This window comes from Stylophora pistillata, chromosome 1, assembly GCF_964205215.1.
Source record: "Stylophora pistillata chromosome 1, jaStyPist1.2, whole genome shotgun sequence".
Lineage (NCBI taxonomy): Eukaryota > Metazoa > Cnidaria > Anthozoa > Scleractinia > Pocilloporidae > Stylophora > Stylophora pistillata.
In genome coordinates, this window is record NC_142519.1 from 13360479 (window position 1) to 13367175 (window position 6697).

A 6697-nucleotide genomic window follows, 5' to 3' on the forward strand; every position below is an offset into this window, starting at 1 on the left:
ATGAGCTAGTAGTATAAGAAAGGAGTTCATTTATGGACTGTCTGTCGGAACAAAAAGGGTGGCCAATAGTTGACATCTGATCATATTTGTAGTAAATGTGACTTCCCTGACAAGGAGAAACTAAGGAAAGTTTCGACCATACTTTGGGCGCGGAACGGATCAACAGACTTAAAATTGCAAAATGAAGAAGAAAACAAACACAAAAATATTGAAAAATAAATAAATAAAAAAATAAAAGAAAGTAAGGGACTCCTTAGAATTGGTACATGGAATGAATGTTAAGCTCGGTGACAGCACGTCGCTCTACTTCAATCTTGATTGAGTCTGTATCGGATTTTGAAAAATGGTATACATAGGGTAACCTGCACACCTGCAACAACCAATGACAAAGCAACCCACGAGACGACTGCTTGTTTTGTTTCCTGCTTTCCAGCCAATTAAGTACTCGGATTTGGGTTGGCCAAATGAAAGGAAAAGGCCTAATTTCTGAAGATTTCATGCTCATGAACTAACAGATGTTGGGAACACATGGGCAAAAACTACTGCAAAACAAAGAATGCTTTATGACGGTACCGTCTCCATAATTTGTACTTGTCTTCCTGTCGAATGTTGGGTTTCCCTGCGAGAAAAAAAAAACAAAAACAAAAACAAAAAAAAAACAGCGTATCCTGCCAAGCCCGACGTCCCTTGATGAAACGCAAATGAAAAACTGTAAAACCGTTTTACCCTTTCTATTAACCCCTGCTAATCTAGTATCCACCTCGATACCCCAAGTTCTGCGAGGTACTTTCCTTCTTACCCGCTCCACATTGTCTGCAATGTTTCAAATTGATTAATCCGCCAGCACCAGCCCTTCCCTAAGGTTTCGCGGACCCTTTTAATTACATTTTTCTAAAGAACAAGCATCAACGAATTCAAAGAGCCTCTTTTCAAACTAAGGCGGAAAGGAAAACTATGATCCTCAGTAGATTTTACATATCAAGACGTCTGTTCCGTTATTCTTTTGTATTCTCAAACGAAAACAAACAGAAAAAGCAATCGCTGTAGAACGAAGCAGTGAAAAAATCCTGAGCTATACAAGCGTCCATATTACCTCGCATTTTCTTTTCTGTACTTTTACAATAAGTCCTGGATGTATTCTTATTCCTTAATCTCACCGGCTTAGCAAGGCATTGAATGTATTTGGATCGCTTTTATGGAAAAATAAATATTGTATCTTGAACAACCAAAAGACCTGGCCCCGGTTGTTCGAAGGATGGATAACGCTATACAGTGGATAAATCTCTATCCGGTGGATAGCACAGTACGTTCTGGTAACACTTATCCGCTGGATAGCGATTTATCGGTTGGATAGCGTTATCCGCTCTTTGAACAACCGGAGCCTGATGTCTTCCTAAAGCCACTGAATGCTGGTTAACGTAATGTTATGATAAGTAGTAAAGCAATCGAAAAGCTTTGTATCAGCACGTATCCTAAATCCTCGAGGTCTAGTAACCGACAGCAATTTTACATGTTACTTCAACCACGTATCAAGTCAGCACACGAACCAACAATAAATACTACCTACTTGAACGGTGTTTATCTTACTGTCAAGTTATAATTTTTAAGTACAAACGCGATCTATAAAATACAGATAATTACTGACCTGTTGCTATTCGAAACATTAAACTGATATTGTAAATGCAGACTATCAATCGTTTTGGCAAGCGAGCTGTAAGCTTTGTTATACTAATTGATACGTTTTCACGCAACTTGTGACAAAGAGGTGGTATTATCAAATTTAATTATTTATACGATATCGGCCGGAGGTCACTGTCTACGAGGTATTTTCTGTCAAAACAGGACATTCTACAGCATGTCATCCTGGCCGCGCGAATGTTCTCCAAGGACTGGAGAGACCGAGTCTTGCTGATCTGCTGAACGTAAGGCTTCACGGGCGAGAAAGTTCTCTCTCTTGACTTGATTATCAACTTCCTTTGGAACATCCGGGATAATCCAAGCCAAAATTGCCGTTAAACCAAACACGATGTGCTGCGCAAAATGACAAAAGATATAGGACGGTCGGTTAACCAGAAGAAAAAAAGCGAGTGCGAGGGAGTTTTCTTCAACTGAACCTTTCTTTTGTTATTCGTCCTTTTCAAATGTTCCACAGAACTGCGACAAGAATCATCAAGGAAACAAACAGGAGCAGAGAGGGAGTGAAATCTTCCCTTCACAACATTGCTGCATTAGTTTTCACCAATAGTTCTCTTTGCAGAAAGATGACTTGGATTCTCAGTGCACTGTCAGCCGGATCATAAAGTGCGTTGAATAGTAAAAAGAGAGCAAATACTCACCAGAAAGGCCACCACAAAAAACAGCTTGGCCGCCAAAATATGCCAATAGGCTGTCGAAAACTTGTAAGCATTCGGATTTGAAAAGGTCGTGCCGTTTATTGTAATAAATGGTCGTTCATAATACCCTCGGAATCTAAAATGCAAGTACACAAGATCTTTAAAACTTGAAATGTTTTGGGTGACTTATGATTCTTACAACAGTGTAGTTACGCGTTACGGAAGCTTTGACTCAGTAAATTGAATTAGTACATAAATGAATAGGGCTCAAGAACTAAACCATAAAACAGAACCTTCCCTGTTATTTTACCGGCAGGTAGGTAGACCAAACCCACAACTGTTACTCTGTAAGACAAACTCAGTAGCAGCATCTCCGGAGGGTCTCTCAGTATCAGGAAAATCAGACACCACAAAACACGACAAGGTGTTGTTTACAAATCCTTCCAAGCTGTCGTGGTTTTCACCTAAGGTGTAATACAGTCTGGGGACGAATTCGGAAACAAAGGCAATCACAAAGCCCTAACAAAAAGGTAAAGAAAAAGAAGCAAGTTGTCGTGATAATAAGTTGTGGCTTTCCTTACAACAAGTATTCTGGTTTAAAATCAAGAAAATGCCGAGTACGGCTTGCATTTCATCTTTGACGACAGGCAGAACAAAAAGATGACTCTCTGCTGTATTGTGCAGTTCATACCACCGTTTAAAATTTTTCAAGTATGCTTCCTTCAACTGAGATGACTCGAAATGTAGCACTGAGCACTTAGGATTTGATGAAGCAAAACTATTTCCCAGGTTCCGTTGATGACAAATTGTTGTCGAGCAAAATGAGCGGTCCTTGTTAAGATGCTTGATCAATGTCTGTCCGCTTGAATTTGCACGTTGTCAAAGCAATGAAACATCCTATCCTATCCTATCAAAACATCCTCTATTCTAGCTCTTACGGGCTAATAACTATTATCATAAGGTGACCAAAATTGTACTATATCATTGTTATTTGATTTACAAGTATTTGCTCGAATATGGGGAAAACTGTCTCATTTATCTTCTGTTTATTCAATAACATTGAAGAAAATGATAACTGTGTTTGTAATTTTTGCTCTGTAATTTTCCGCTTCTTACTGATTTCTTTCTATTTAAATCCTCAAAGAAACAATTTCGAAAACGCACAACTTTTGTTAATGAGATTCTTACATTTACGACCACAGAGATCTTCGTAACGCCTTTCAAGATTGCATACCAAATTCCTGTAAATAAAAAAAAAAATGGGATTGTTTTTCAAGTGTTCCGTTCGGTATTTCCCAAAATTGAATTTCAATTAATGAAGAATGTCAAAGACCATCAAAAGTAATCAGCCCTGTCTCTGTATACATTGCATACCTATATCCTGCGCACGAGCTGCCATTGGTCGCTGAAAAACCACGATAAACTTGTAAGCATCAAGACGAATTTCCAACAAGTTATTGATCAGAGCGAAAAACGGACCAAGCGGAAAAGCGGTCACAAACAGTGTCACAAAACCTTACTGGATCACTGGAAGAAAAACAGCATTTATAAACTTCAGAAATTGGAATCATCTCCTTCGCTCAACCGTATAAGGTGCACAGTTCTTACCCATCTCGAGGTATTCATAAAACAGCCCGTGCACGGGATACTGAGTCAAGTCATAGTCCAGTTCCCAGCGTGTGTATTCGGTCAAATCAGGGGTTTCAATATTCTGACGGCGCCTCCACCAATTCTGAAGCTTTCTACAGAAAATATTTTTGTTTTGATTTTAGAAATAAAAGAAACGATAGCAATAATAATAATGATGATGAAAAAAACAAAACAAAACAAAACAAAGAAACATATGGAGTGCTTTCTCTACATATCACTCACTAATTTTAGATTTGAGTCCAAATATAACTAATCCTAAACGCTCACAAATTGAGTGGCTTGCCTTGTGCATACGGTGTTACAGGACAGAACAACCAAAAGATCTCTTTTCTAAAATGTGTTGGGAACATGTTGCCACAAAGATACATTCCTTTTGCTGAATTTTTCAGCAATTTCAGTGTCCTGATTATTAAGCTGATAGTTCGCTATCCCTTACGAGCTATCAGACCTACATGTAAGCTGTAATGCAAAATAGTCCAAGAAGATCGAACAGAACGCAAATACTCCTAGTTCACTGTAAACTGTTATAATATTAGGACACGGAAATTTCCAAAATCTACACTCAGTCTCTAAAAACGACTACATTTCAAACGTAACTCATCTCTTTATCGGCTACTTACGGTACGATTATTTCAATAAAGTTATTGAAGATCTGCTTTCCAACCATGATAACTGCCAGCTGAACCAAGAGCTCAAATAAACAACCTGCTGGGTTACAATACCAGGACAAAATAAAGATTGCCTCAGAATTCTCCTTTTAAACTGCTCTTTGTTTAGGAGTTACTTTCAGTTACTTTAATCATCATTTTATCTTTTATTTCCCGATTTAAATGAAATGATATTGTCAACTGGAAGTACCTACGGGTCAATTATGATATTCAAATTGTTACTGGCAAACCTTGTATTATCGCACTGTAGTGTCACATTTAACAAATATTACTTAAGGTATAAATCCTTATCAAAGCGCTCTTCTTTGGATACTGCTCCAACGAAAGGGGGAATACGATCTTTCCTTCCTTTTCTCACATATTTCTTAAATACCCTTATGCGTCACGAAAAAACCTTTACATATGAGTATTTCTCCTACCTCTTCTTGACGAAAAGTAAAAGTCCTGATACTGAAAACAAACAATCTTCTGTTGAGTGCAGTTCTTTTTTCCAGTGAGACGAAAATTGTTGTTCCCGTATGTCAATCACCATTATTTTGTAAAATTATTTAAGAAAAATCTAAAGCACCCTAGACGGCTCCTTTGTAATAGTCAGTGAAGATAATCTCAAAATATGTTTCAATACGCTCATTTTACTGCTGTGATGCCGACATTTTTTTAATGTGTTTGGGAGCTTCTATGTAAATCGATTCAAGTTCCCACTTGTAACTATGTATTACAATTTTTCTAAAAATGTTGTCAATTTTGATGTGAATCGCAACGTTTCAATTGCCTAGTGCGAGTCTTATTTTCGCGGTGAGGTCGACTGGATACGAGTCTCCGCATTATGCTCCGATGTGACTTTCTGGTTTTCAACAGCTAAGCGCACTTCAAAGATGTAATCTGTCGGCGATTCAGTGCCACGCGGCTCTCCTGCTGTTGTTTTTGATCGTCGATATCACAACACAACATCACACATAAACACAAACACCAGCAGAACCCTGCGACAGCAAATCGCTGAGGGAAGATCACGATAGTCGGAGATTTCAATGTTTCCCGATCGTCCCATAAGAACTTCAATGTTTCCCGATCGCTAAAACTACCGACAGTTTAAATGGGAGTTTTCATCTATCTATATATAACCATCGCCGGTCATCGCAGAATTCTGGGACGTGTCAGAAAATAACAAACGCTCTCGATTTGTCGTCGACCATTTCAGGCATTCGTGGATGGCAACGATTCTGAGTTTCATTCGTCGGAGAACTCTAAGACGGTTGGGAAAGTGTTTCCCGACCATCTGGGATTTTCCAGTCATAGGAAAATCAGTTTTGATTTTACCGATTTGTCGTCGATTATCCCGTATATTCGAAGATGTCTGTGATTTGGAGTTTTCATTCGTAGGAGAGCTCTGGAACGGTCGGAAAACAGTGAAGTCCCCAGCCACCTGGGATTTTCCCACCATATGAAATCAGTCGCTGGTGAAGGCTTGATTTACTAGTTTATTTACCACGACACATAACAATACAAAAGTTAGATGCTCACCTCAGTTTGAAAAACGCAATATAAAAGAGTGACGAGTAGAAGTTCACAAACTGGAAAAGGTACATCTTAAACGAAAAGATGTCTTCAAGCTCCGTTTGGGTACGGGGCATCTCTGAAATAACAACAGATGATCTTCTCATTGCCTCGTGCTTTGTAAGCTTCCAATACCGCATGTCATTGCACTTACGAAGAAAGGAAGGATTCGTACAAAAATTTTCAATTCAAAATTCTTATGCAATGCATTATGGCCAAAACGTGCATGAGTACAGTTGTGCGGTTAAGGTCAGTTGAAAGATCGGATGCACTCATGATTCAAAATTGAGTGTAAAGAGAAAAAAAATTAGTACGACAGTTAATAGCTTAATAATAATACTACTACTAATAATACTAATAATAATAATAATAATAATAATAATAACTTCATTTATCCTGGTAAAAAAAAAAAAAAACCGGTCAGTCAGTCAACAAAGGTTGATGGACTAGTATTAATCGGTGACCAGCAATATTAGAATATATAAGAATATT

General features: G+C 38.2%; 1 pseudogene across 1 annotated transcript in view; it reads right to left on the minus strand.

Annotated features, from left to right (window-relative positions):
- Positions 1–858: 858 nt before the first annotated feature.
- Positions 859–6697, minus strand: part of LOC148741295 (anoctamin-4-like) — a 223507-nt pseudogene continuing 217668 nt past the window's right edge. The window contains exons 16-24 of the transcript XR_015990394.1: positions 6173–6284; positions 5025–5101; positions 4604–4688; positions 3942–4075; positions 3708–3860; positions 3522–3574; positions 2644–2852; positions 2337–2469; positions 859–2031 (exon numbers count right to left, since the gene is read on the minus strand). The product of XR_015990394.1 is annotated as an anoctamin-4-like (transcript). The remainder of the gene's footprint in view (positions 2032–2336; positions 2470–2643; positions 2853–3521; positions 3575–3707; positions 3861–3941; positions 4076–4603; positions 4689–5024; positions 5102–6172; positions 6285–6697) is intronic.